At 32.8% G+C, this 13,656-nt stretch overlaps 1 pseudogene; it reads right to left on the reverse strand.

Annotated features, from left to right (window-relative positions):
* LOC107956316 (proline-rich receptor-like protein kinase PERK14) overlaps window positions 1–13,656 on the reverse strand; it is a 49,374-nt pseudogene extending 35,718 nt beyond the window's left edge.

Genomic DNA, 13,656 nt, shown 5'->3' on the forward strand with positions numbered 1-13,656 from the left:
ACATCATTTGATCCCATTGAAATCAAATATAACAAGATCAATATATCTTCCCATACATATATATCAGATGAAGCATCAAGTAGAAGAAACAGAATCATAATATCATACGTATTCTCTCATCAATTCTTATAAGACGAAATGAAATAGAATACCCGATGAAATAGAGCAATATAAATTATAAACCAGTCAGACTACCAATGCTTTCATCCAACACCAGAATTAGAAGACATTCCCATATAACAAGAATTTCTTCAGAAGATCAATAGCCATAGAAATATTTCTGAGAACGGGTAAACACATAGAACATCTCAAAAGAGACTGCTAAATCTGTCTAGTCATAACTGTCACACTCAGATAGTTCACACTTCAATTATCATTTCCCCAACTAGTTTTGCCGTCACAAATTTCATATTAAACCATTCACTAAAAAAGGCCAATTCTGAATAAATTTCGATTTACACTTTTCTCGACCTTGCACCTGAGTAATTCGGTTTACCAAGGAGAATTCCTTTTCTAACTGGGACAGTGCATAACTCCAATAATCTTTATGTCAATCCGATACTTTACTGGCTCTGACTTTACTTATCAGCTCATTTTCAATCTCTAATCATACTTATAATTATTCTATCACTGTACTCTTTGGGTTCTCAACTGGAAACTTATTCAATACAAATCTTATGAAATTCCATTATAAGTACCACTTCGGTAAGGGGGAGGGGTTGTAGGACCTCTGACTCGACTTTCTTATACATACACATATGACACAACTTCCATCATCATAGTAACATCGTCAAAATCATGTCATTCATTCATGTTGGCTTACACCAATTTTCCTATTGTCCCATTTAGACAATATACTTATGCATACATTCTATGTTTTCTAGACAGCTTTACTTATCCATTCATTTAATTAAATTAATTCATGCTCATGACATTATATAAGGCCAAACAAACATAGATATTTGCATCACAATCACAACTTCCATTTCGTGCATCATCATGTACATATCATTACAATCATATAATTCAGTCCAACAATTTAACATAGATAAGTTCATTTCATTATAATCCTTTATCTCATAAAAATTATATATCATTAACATTTATCAACATTCGACGTCCAAATCAAGACAAGGACATTTTCACTCGTATCATAATATTATGACCTTTATTCATACCTCTACTACTTTCTATTTATTCCGTTCATCTTATCAAGTAAGCTACATACACTACATCATATGAGCATTAAGCAAATATGAATATTTATCACAACATGAACTTTCATCTCACATATTATCACATATGTATCATAAACTTTTATTCATACTTTTCTGAACCGAGACTTATCATAATCATAACTTTACTCAAATACCTTCACATAACATTGAACATGGTCGGCATAGCTCGGTTGGAGAGTACCCTGTCTAAATAAGACGGTACTCATACGCATCGGAAGACATCACACTATCACAAATCAGTGGCATGTATAGCTAAACTTTTACACATGCTCGGTTAGTCCGAGAACCGACTAAACCTGCTCTGATACCACTAAATGTAATGCCCCGTACCCGAGACCATTGTCGGAGTCGAACACGAGGTGTTAATAGACTTAATTCATTACTTAAACAGCTCATACAATTCATTTTAAAATTTCCAGACAAGCTGGCTAACTGCATCACAGTCGCTTTAAAAATCATATCTCGAGTTATGAAACTCGAAATCCAATTCCGTAAATTTTTCCTGAAACTAGAGTCATATATATATCTACTAATTTTTTTCTAGAATTTTTGGTTAGGCCAATTAGTACAGTTTATTAGTTAAAGTCTCCCCTGTTTCAGGGTTCGACTACTCTGACCTCTGTGTATTTCGAATCAGATATCTCTATCTACAGAGCTTCAATGACTATGCCGTTTGTCTCTAATAAAACTAGACTCAATAAGGAATCTGTACATATAAAGCATGACTTCTAATTATCTTTGTAAAATTTATGGTGAATTTACAAAGTCAGAACAGGGGATCCAGAAATCGCTCTGGCCCTGTTTCACAAAAATTTAAACATCTCATAAAATATAACTCATATACCCGTTTTATTCCATCCATATGAAAATAGACTCATAATTATTCAATTCCATATATTATTCATCATCTAATTGTATACATAATATTTTTAGTGATTTTTGAAACTCACGTCACTGCTGCTGTCTGAATCTATTTTATGGTAAATTTTACCTATTTCATGGTTTCCATGGATTAGCTAGCAATTTAGCATACATAACACCAAATATGATCATGATTAGCCATTCCAATGGCTAATCATTACCAAGCATTTCCATACCACTCAATAACCATATCATAAGACCATATATACAAAATGATTATAATGCTATACATGCCATACTCAAAATATACAAGCCATTATGCCAAGATGGTATACGAATAGTGTGAGCGAGCCTCCGACCGTTCCCGATTTCCAAGCTGGATTGTCAAAACTATAAGGGATGAAAAGGAGGGAGTAAGCATAAATGCTTAATAAGTTCACATGCAAATAGCAAGTAAAATAACCATATAAGCAAACATAAAACATCATTTGCATAATCATCACCAAGACATTCATATCACATTTTCATTTATCATCTTACCATATTGTTGTTATATCGATTTTTCAACCCGAGGGTTAAGTACATACCTGTTCAAAGTATCCATTTCACAACACTTACCAATACGTCCCTTTCATCTTGAGTATTCCTCCATTTCAGTAGAACTTTACCCGTTGAACACATCGGAATATAATTCGGATACATGGAAAGTTTGCACATAAGTGCCACATATGTAGCCAGGCTACCATGTAACCCGCCATAAGTGAACTCGGACTCAACTCAACGAGTTCGGGCGTTCGCATCCATAAGTGAACTCGGAATCAACTCAACGAGCTCGGATGCCTAGTTACATCTCTCGAACTCGGACTCAACTCAACGAGTTCGGACATTCGCATCCATAAGTGAACTCGGACTCAACTCAACGAGCTCGGATGCTCAACCATCCTAGTGACATGTCACTTGTATCCTAATCTATTCCTAAGGTTCAAACGGGCTTTTTTCCTCGATCTCACATCTTTGCCGTCTTCCACGGAATATCAGAACCGATACTCGGTGATAGTTCATACTCATCAAGTAATTCACATAATTACATATTATTCAACAATAACCACAAAACATAACGTTTCATGATAATAATAAGCATCATATCATATAAAAAACATTAAATTCCTTAAAACAACAATTATGTTACTACATTTACACATGAACTTACCTCGTATGCGAAAATGGCTACTTTTACCATTTCGTCCACAACTTGGTATTTTCCCCATTTTAGCCCGAAATTTAGTTTTCCTTGCTCTATCATTTAAAATATAGTCTAATTAGGACTCACATTATTCAAATTGACCCAAAATCATATTTTGGAAAAATTACAATTTTGCCCCTAAACTTTTGCATATTTACACTTTTACCCCTAGGCTCGGGAATTAAACTTTATTCCTTATTCTTATGTTTTATAACATGCTGATCATTTTTCTCTTCTATGGCAACATCAAATTCTCACTCTAACATGTACTTATGACTATTAGGTATTTTTACCGATTAAGCCCTTTTGCTCGTTTTCACTTAAAACCGAGTAGCACAAGTTGTCTAACATAATTTAAAACCTCATATTATATCATAAAACACCAAAATACACAAATTTCACCTATGGGTATTTTTCCAAATATGAACCCTAGGTTGAATTATTGCTAGCATAAGCTTAATTGAGCTACCGGGACTCAAAAAACGTAAAAATCATTAAAACGGGGCTTGGAATCACTTACTATGGAGCTTGGAAGCTTGAAACAAACCCTAGCTATGGAGAACCCTTGAAATTTCGGCCTAATGAAGAAGATGGACAAAAATTGGCTTTTAATTTTGTTTTAATTCATTTTAATAACTAAATGACCAAAATACCCTTACTACTAAACTTTCCAAAATTCCTTCCATGTCCTAATTTTGTCCATGAACTTAAAATTGGTCAAATTTCTATTTAAGACCTCCTCATTAATATTCCAAAACAATTTCATACTAAAAACTTCTAGAATGCAAGTTTTGCAACTTATTCGATTTAGTCCCTACTTTCAATTTAAGCACTTTAGGCATAGAATTTCATCACAAAATTTTCACACAATCATGCAATCATATCATAGACCTTAAAATAATCATAAAATAATTATTTCTATCTCGGATTTTATGGTCACGAAACCACTATTTCGACTAGGCCCAAAATCAGGATATTACAGCTTTAACCCCTTTAACAACTCTGATTTTATGTAACATCGAAAGCTCTAAACTATCACATTACCTCATTGTCTTGAAACACACCGCAATTCATACAACGGTACATTACTGAAAGTGAGGAAGTCTTTACTCAATGTAGACTAGTCTAGTTCAGACGCTTCGGTTACCAATATTCTCATCTATCCAAACTCTGTCAACATGTAATAAACTTTTCAGCTTTCACAAGACGAAAACCTTATCATTCGTAGTGAATTTAACTAATATCCAACTCTTTCTAATAAATATACACATCTCGTTCAGACTATTTACTCTTTTATCTGTACAAAATGAAATTCTATTATCAGACTGGAGAAAAATAATCCTGACATAATTGTCACATGAACTCTTTCAAATAAATAATTCACCATACCGACTGAAACTAACGCTTTTATCACCTATGCCTTTACTGATGTCAAATCCTTACACAGAAATTAGAAAAAAAAATCCCAATACTAAAATCACCATATTACCAAGATCAAATTAGAAGTATAGTCATATTTGACATGATTATCACGAGCTGAAGAACGTACTTTGAACATGAGTCATAATTGACAAATTATAGAACAAAGATAACAAGAAAACCGAATAAAGAAATCCAAGATACGATACTATGCCGGAGAATCGAAAACCAAACTCATAGAGAAAATACAGAATACCCCGATAATTCTTCAAAGAAAGAAAGTCCAAAAGAAAACATCATTTAATCCCACTGGAATCAAATATAACAAGAACAATATATCCTCCCATACATATATATCAGATGAAGCATCAAGTAGAAGAAATAGAATCATAATATCATATGTATTCTCTCATCAATTCTTATCAGACGAAATGGAATAGAATACCTGATGAAATAGAGCAATATAAATTATAAACCAGTTAGACTACCAATGCTTTCATCCAACACTAGAATTAGAAGACATTCCCATATAACAAGAATTTCTTCAGAAGATCAATAGCCATAGAAATATTTCTGAGAACGAGTAAACACATAGAACATCTCAAAAGAGACTGCTAAATCTGTCCAGTCATAACTATCACACTCAGATAGTTCACATTTCAAATATCATTTTCCCAACTAGTTCTGCCATCACAAATTTCATATTAAACCATTCACTAAAGAAGGTCAGTTCTGAATAAATTTTGATTTACACTTTTCTCGACCTTGCACCTGAGTAATTCGATTTACCAAAGAGAATTTCCTTCTCTAACTGGGACAGTGCATAATTCCAATGATCTTTATATCAATCCGATACTTTACTGACTTTGACTTTACTTATCAGCTCATTTTCAATCTCTGATCATACTTATAATTATTCTATCACTGAACTCTTTGGGTTCTCAACCGAAAACTTATTCCATACAAATCTCATGAAATTCCATTATAAGTACCACTTCGGTAAGGGGGAGGGGTTATAGGACCTCTGACTCGACTTTCTTATACATACACATATGACACAACTTCCATCATCATAGTAACATCGTCAAAATCATGTCATTCATTCATGTTGGCTTACACCAATTTTCCTATTGTCCCATTTAGACAATATACTTATGCATACATTCTATGTTTTCTAGACAGCTTTACTTATCCATTCATTTAATTAAATTAATTCATGCTCATGACATTATATAAGGCCAAACAAACATAGATATTTGCATCACAATCACAACTTTCATTTCGTGCATCGTCATGTACATATCATTACAATCATATAATTCAGTCCAACAATTTAACATAGATAAGTTCATTTCATTATAATCCTTTATCTCATAAAAATTATATATCATTAACATTTATCAACATTCGACGTCCAAATCAAGACAAGGACATTTTCACTCGTATCATAATATTATGACCTTTATTCATACCTCTACTACTTTCTATTTATTCCGTTCATCTTATCAAGTAAGCCACATACACTACATCGTATGAGCATTAAGCAAATATGGATATTTATCACAACATGAACTTTCATCTCACATATTATCACATATGTATCATAAACTTTTATTCATACTTTTATGAACCGAGACTTATCATAATCATAGCTTTACTCAAATACCTTTGCATAACATTGAACATGGTCAGTGCAGCTCGGTTGGAGAGTACCCTGTCTAAATAAGACGGTACTTATACGCGTCGGAAGACATCACACTATCACAGATCAGTGGCATGTATAGCTAAACTTTTACACATGCTAAGTTAGTCCGAGAACCGACTAAACCTGCTCTGATACCACCAAATGTAACGCCCATTACCCGAGACCATCGCCGGAGTCGAACACGAGGTGTTAACAGACTTAATTCATTACTTAAACAGCTCAAACAATTTATTTTTAAAATTTCCAGCTAAACTAGCAATCTGTGTCACAGTCGCTTAAAAATTCATATCTCGAGTTACGAAACTCGAAATCCAATTCCGTCAATTTTACCTGAAAATAGACTCATTTATCTATTTACTAATTGTTTTATATAATTTTTGGTAGAGCCAATTAGTACAGTTTATTAGTTAAATTCTCCCCTGTTTCAGGGTTCAACTACTCTGACCTCTGTGTATTTCGAATCATATATCTCTCTATACAGAATTTAAATGACTATTAAGTTTGTTTCTATTAAAACTAGACTCAATAAGGAATCTGTACATATAAAGAATGACTTATAATTATTTGTGTACAATTTATTATGAATTTTTAAAGTCAGAACAGAGGATCCAGAAATCACTCTGGCCCTGTTTCACAAGGTTTCAAATATCTCATAAAGTATAATTTATATGCCTGTTATTTTTTATCCATATGAAAATAGACTCATTAAGCTTCAATTTCATAACTTTCTCATCATTTAATTCCATTTCTACTATTTTTAGTGATTTTTCAAATTTACATCACTGCTGTTGTTAGAATCTATTTTATGGTAAATTTTACCTATTTCATGGTTTCCATGGATTAGCTAGCAATTTGACATACATAACACCAAATATGATCATGATTAGCCATTACAATGGCTAATCATTACCAAGCATTTCCATACCACTCAATAACCATATCATAAGACCATATATACAAAATGATTATAATGCTATACATGCCATACTCAAAATATACAAGCCATTATGCCAAGATTGTATACAGATAGTGTGAGCGAACCTCCGACCGTTCCCGATTTCCGAGCTGGCTTGTCAAAACTACAAGGAATGAAAAGGATGGAGTAAGCATAAATGCTTAGTAAGTTCACATGCAAATAGCAAGTAACACAACTATATACGCAAACATAAAACATCATTTTCATAATCATCACCGAGACATTCATATCACATTTTCATTTATCATCTTACCATATTGTTGTTATATCGAGTTTTCAACCCGAGGGTTAAGTACATACCTGTTCAAAGTATTCATTTCACAACACTTACCAATACGTCCCTTTCATCTCGAGTATTCCTCCATTTGAGTAGAATTTTACCCGTTGAACACATCGGAATATAATTCGGATACATGGAAAGTTTGCACATAAGTGCCACATATGTAGCCAAGCTACCATGTAACCCGCCCATAAGTGAACTCGGACTCAACTCAACGAGCTCGGGCGTTCGCATCCATAAGTGAACTCGGACTCAACTCAACGAGCTCGGATGCCTAGTTACATCTCTCGAACTCGGACTCAACTCAACGAGTTCGGACATTCGCATCCATAAGTGAACTCGGACTCAACTCAACGAGCTCGGATGCCTAGTTACATCTCTCGAACTCGGACTCAACTCAACGAGTTCGGATGCCCAAATATCCTAGTGACATGTCACTTGTATCCTAATCCATTCCTAAGGTTCAACGGGACCTTTTTCCCAATCATGTGTCTCAACCATCTTCTACGGAATGCCGATACTGATACTCGATAGTATTTCACATTTTCCAAGTATATCACACAATTTGACATATTATCAAACAATTATCACGAGTATAATATTTCATAATAATTATCATATCATTTAAATAACATAAAAACATTTAAAATAATAACTATGTTACCAACATTTACATATAAACTTACATCGTACGCGAAAATGGCTACTTTTACCATTTCGTCCACAGCTTGGTTATTTCCTCATTTTAGCCCGAATTTTAGTTTTCCTTGCTCTATCATTTAAAATATAGTCTAATTAGGACTCACATTAATCAAATTGACCCAAAATCATATTTTGGAAAAATTATAGTTTTGCCCCTAAACTTTTGCATATTTACACTTTTGCCCCAAAGCTCGTAAATTAAAATTCAGCCTATTTTCTTATGTTTTATGACATGCTGATCATTTTTCCCTTCTATCGAAACATCAAATTCTCACTCTAACATGTACTTATGACTATTAGGTATTTTTACCAATTAAGCCCTTTTGCTAGTTTTCGCTTAAAACCAAGTAGCACAAGTTGTCTAACATAATTTATGTAATATCCCGAATTAGGGCCTAATCGGAATAGTGGTTTCGTGACCATAAATCCGAGATAGAAATAATTATTTTATAATTATTTTTAGGTTTATGATATGATTGCATGATTGTGTGAAAATTTCGTGATGAAATTCTATGCCTAAAGTGCTTAAATTGAAAGTAGGGACTAAATCGAATAAGTTGCAAAACTTGCATTCTAGAAGTTTTTAGTATGAAATTGTTTTGGAATATTAATGAGGAGGTCTTAAATAGCAATTTGACCAATTTTAAGTTCATGGACAAAATTAGGACATGGAAGGAATTTTTGGAAAGTTTAGTAGTAAGGGTATTTTGGTCATTTAGTTATTAAAATGAATTAAAAACAAAATTAAAAGCCAATTTTTGTCCATCTTCTTCATTAGGCCGAAATTTCAAGGGTTCTCCATAGCTAGGGTTTGTTTCAAGCTTCCAAGCTCCATAGTAAGTGATTCCAAGCCCCGTTTTTAATGATTTTTACGATTTTGAGATCCCGGTAACTCGATAAAGCTTATGTTAGCAATAATTTAACCTAGGGTTTATATTTGGAAAAATACCCATAGGTGAAATTTGTGTATTTTGATGTTTTATGATAGAATATGAAGTTTTAAATTATGTTAGACAACTTGTACTACTCGATTTTAAGCAAAAACGAGTAAAAGGGCTTAATTGGTAAAAATACCTAATAGTCACAAGTACATGTTAGAGTGAGAATTTGATGTTGCCATAGAAGAGAAAAGTGATCAGCATGTTGTAAAACATAAGAATAAGGAATAAATTTTAATCCCGAGCCTAGGAGCAAAAATGTAAATATGCAAAAGTTTAGGGGTAAAATTGTAATTTTGCCAAAATTTGAGTTAAGGATTAATTTGATAATGTGAGTATTAAATAAGCTAAATGTGTTATTTTAGATCAAGAAAGACGTGGAATCGACCTCAATCGAGGAAAAGAAAAGATTGTGGACTAAATTGCAAAATCTTTGTATTTTGGTACCAAGGTAAGTTCATGTGTAAATAATGTATCATAATGGTTATTTTTAAGTTATTGATGTTAATTATATGTTATGCTGAATTTTATTATGAAATGTATGCTTTGTGGTTAATTTCAAATAATATGTAAATTATGTGAACTACTTGTTAAATATAATTGTTACCGAGTATTGATTTCGGCATTCTACGGAAGACGGCAAGGATAAGTGTTCGAGGAAAAATCCCGTTTGAACCTTAGGAATAGATTAGGATACAAGTGACATGTCACTAGGATGATTGAGCATCCGAACTCGTTGAGTTGAGTCGAGTTCACTTATGGATGCGAATGTCCGAACTCGTTGAGTTGAGTCCGAGTTCGTGAGATGTAACTAGGCATCCGAACTCGTTGAGTTGAGTCCGAGTTCACTTATGGATGTGAACGCCTGAGCTCGTTGAGTTGAGTCCGAGTTCGCTTATGGGCGGGTTACATGATTGCTTGATTGCATATATGGCACTTATGTGCAAGTTATCCATGTATCCGAATTATATTCCGATGTGTTCAACGGGTAAAGTTCTACTCAATGGAGGAATATTCGAGATGTAAAGAGAAGTATTGGTGAGTGATGTGAAATGGTTATTTTGGACAGGTATGTATTTAACCCTCGGGTTGAGTATTGACACAACCACGATAAGGTAATAAGATGATGAAAAATGATTAAAAATGTGATATGTGTTTTAGTGATACATGCTAATGTTGATTGGTATGACTGTTTGTTATGTTACTTATTATTTGCATATGAACTTACTAAGCATTTATGCTTACTCCCTCCTTCTTACTCATTGTAGTTTTGGACAAGCCAGCTCAGGAGTCGGGATAGGTCGAAGGCTCAGTCACACTATCTGGAAGACTTTTGGTAATGGCTTGTAAATTTAAGTATGGCATGTATAGCAATATACTTTTTTTGTGTAAATGATCTTATGGTATGGTGATGGAATGGTTGAGGAAATGCTTGATAATGATAAATTATGAAAATATTTAGTTTAGATTATATTTGATGTTAAGGAAAATTATTAAGATAATTAGTGCATAAAAACTCATAAAAGGGATGAAATTTGCCATAAACAGAATACTGCAGCAACACTGATGCGAGTTTAAAAATTTACTAAAAATCATAGAAATTGAACTTGGTGATGGAATACATATCAAATTTAAGCTTATTATGTCTAGTTTCACATGAAAGAAATGAAACAGGTAAAGGAATTATATGTTACAAGATATTTGAATTTTAGTGAAACAGGGTCATAGCAGTTTCTGAATCCCCTGTTCCAACTTTAGAAATTCACCATAAATTGTAAATATATAATTAGGTAGTTTATTTTATATTCTCAGAATCCTTATTTAGTCTAGTTTCATTAGAAACAAACCTCACAGTCATATGGATTTTTTACAGAGAGAAATGTGGTTCGTAGTAAACAGAGGTCAGACCAGTCAAGTCCTGAAATAGGGGTAAATTTAACTAATAAACTGTACTAATTGGCCCAACCAAAAATTCTAGAAAAAAATTAGTAGATAGGTATATGAGTCTAGATTTAGGGAAAATTTACGGATCTTGATTTCGAGTTTTGTAACTCGAGATATGATTTTTCTTGTGACTGTGATGCAAGTAGCTTAAAAGCTGTGAATGTAGAAATAAATAATCCAAAGTTCTAAATATGTTAAATTAAGCTTAGTAACACCTCATACTCGACTCCGGCGACGGTCTCGGGCGTGGGGGCGTTACAATTTAAAACCTCATATTCTATCATAAAACACCAAAATACACAAATTTCACCTATTGGTATTTTTCCAAATATGAACCCTAGGTTGAATTATTGCTAGCATAAGCTTAATCGAGCTACCGAGACTCCAAAAACGTAAAAAATCATTAAAAAGAACGGACTTAAAATCGAGCTTGGAAGCTTGAAAAACCCTAGCCATGGTTTCTCCTTGTTATATTCGGCCATGGGGTTGAAGATGAGCAAAATTGGCTTTTAATTTTGTATTTTAATTCATTTTACCCCTAAATGACCAAAATGCCCTTACTACTAAACTTTCCAAAAATTCCATCCATGTCCAGTTTTTGTCCATAGACTTAGAAATTGGTAAAATTGCTATTTAAGACCTCCTAATTAATATTTCAAAACAATTTCATACTAGAAACTTCTAGAATGCAAGTTTTACAAATTATTCGATTTAGTCCCTAATTTCAATTTAAGCACTTTATGCATAAAATTTCTTCACAAAATTTTCACACAATCATGCAATCATATCATAGACCTCAAAATAATCATAAATAATTATTTCTATCTCGGATTTTGTGGTCCAAAATCAGGATATTACAGTGCAACACATGCAGAATCACTACCGATCAGGATGCTTACAAGAACTATTTAACAGGATATTCGAGAGGGCTATAACAGGATTGCTCGTCCGAGCTATATTCTGTCTGCAACATATGCAGGACCATATTCAATACGGGAAATCACATATATCCATTGAATTTCATTATTCAAACAGAACTTAACATTTTCCGGACTTGATTGAATATGTGATTATTTCATTTATTTATAACATTTATATAATTCATAAAATCACATACCACATTCAATTCAAGCATGAAAATAAACACAAATTAGTTACATGAACTTACCTCGACACTTGTTTGTGTATGAAAATCTACTAATCCGAAACTTTTTCTTTTCCTCGATCTAGCTTCGAATTTGAGTTGTCTGGATATATATAAATGAATTTAATCATCAATTTATCACATTTCATATTCAATTTACACCTTAGGTAAAATTACCAGTTTGCCCCTAAACTTTTCATAAATTTTAATTTTGTCCCTAGGCTCGGAAAATAAAATTCATGCAATTGAATACTTATTCCAAGCCTAACCGATTTTTACATGTCCTAATAACAGCCCATGAATTTCTTAAAAATAAGAATTTTTTATGGGTTTTACAATTTTTCATTTTAGTCCTTAAATCACAATTTCATGAAAATTCTCTTTGTAAAAGTTGTTTATCTATCAACAACCTTTCGTTTTCTACCATAGATTTCAAAATTTCAACATATTCATCCATGAAAAAACTTTGTTAATTTAATAACTTTTCAAATTAATCCCCAAAATAGATAGATTAGACTATCTCGATTTCAAAAATATAAAAAATTACTAAAAACGGGATAAGAAAACATACCTAATTAAGCTTGATTAGTTTCCTTTCTCTCTCCTAGGGTTTCCATGTATATTTTGGGGATGAATATGATATAAAATGATAATATTTCTATTTAATTATTTATCATCCATTAATTTTTCTACTTTCCAATTTAGTCCTTTCCTTTTTCTAATTTTCCATGGATGATTCATCAAAAATATCTACTAACTTTTCTTTAATGGTCTAATTACCATATAAGAAGCTCAAGTTTTGAATTCCATAGCTATTTGATCCTTCTAGCTACTAGAATTCAACTTTTGCATTTTATGCAATTTGGTCCATTCCATAATTAAGCACATAATCGATAAAATTTTCTTATCAAAATTTTCATATGGCATTCCTATCATAATGCATACCATGCACTCATATTAAAATAAATTTTCTTTCCGACTCGGATTTGTGGTCCCGAAACCACTGTTTCGATTTCATTGAAAATAGGCTATTCACTTAGTACCATGATTTCGCCATAGAATCTTAACCAACAGTATGGGCTTCCTCCTCAAAACTTTAATATCTAAATCCAAAATCTGAACCAACTCCTCCTCATAAGTCAAATCCGGTCTAACTTTGATCTCCTCAACAAAGATAGCGTAAGATAGATTAGACCAATACCGCAT

Source organism: Gossypium hirsutum, chromosome A07 (genome assembly GCF_007990345.1).
Source record: "Gossypium hirsutum isolate 1008001.06 chromosome A07, Gossypium_hirsutum_v2.1, whole genome shotgun sequence".
Classification (NCBI taxonomy): Eukaryota; Viridiplantae; Streptophyta; class Magnoliopsida; order Malvales; family Malvaceae; genus Gossypium; species Gossypium hirsutum.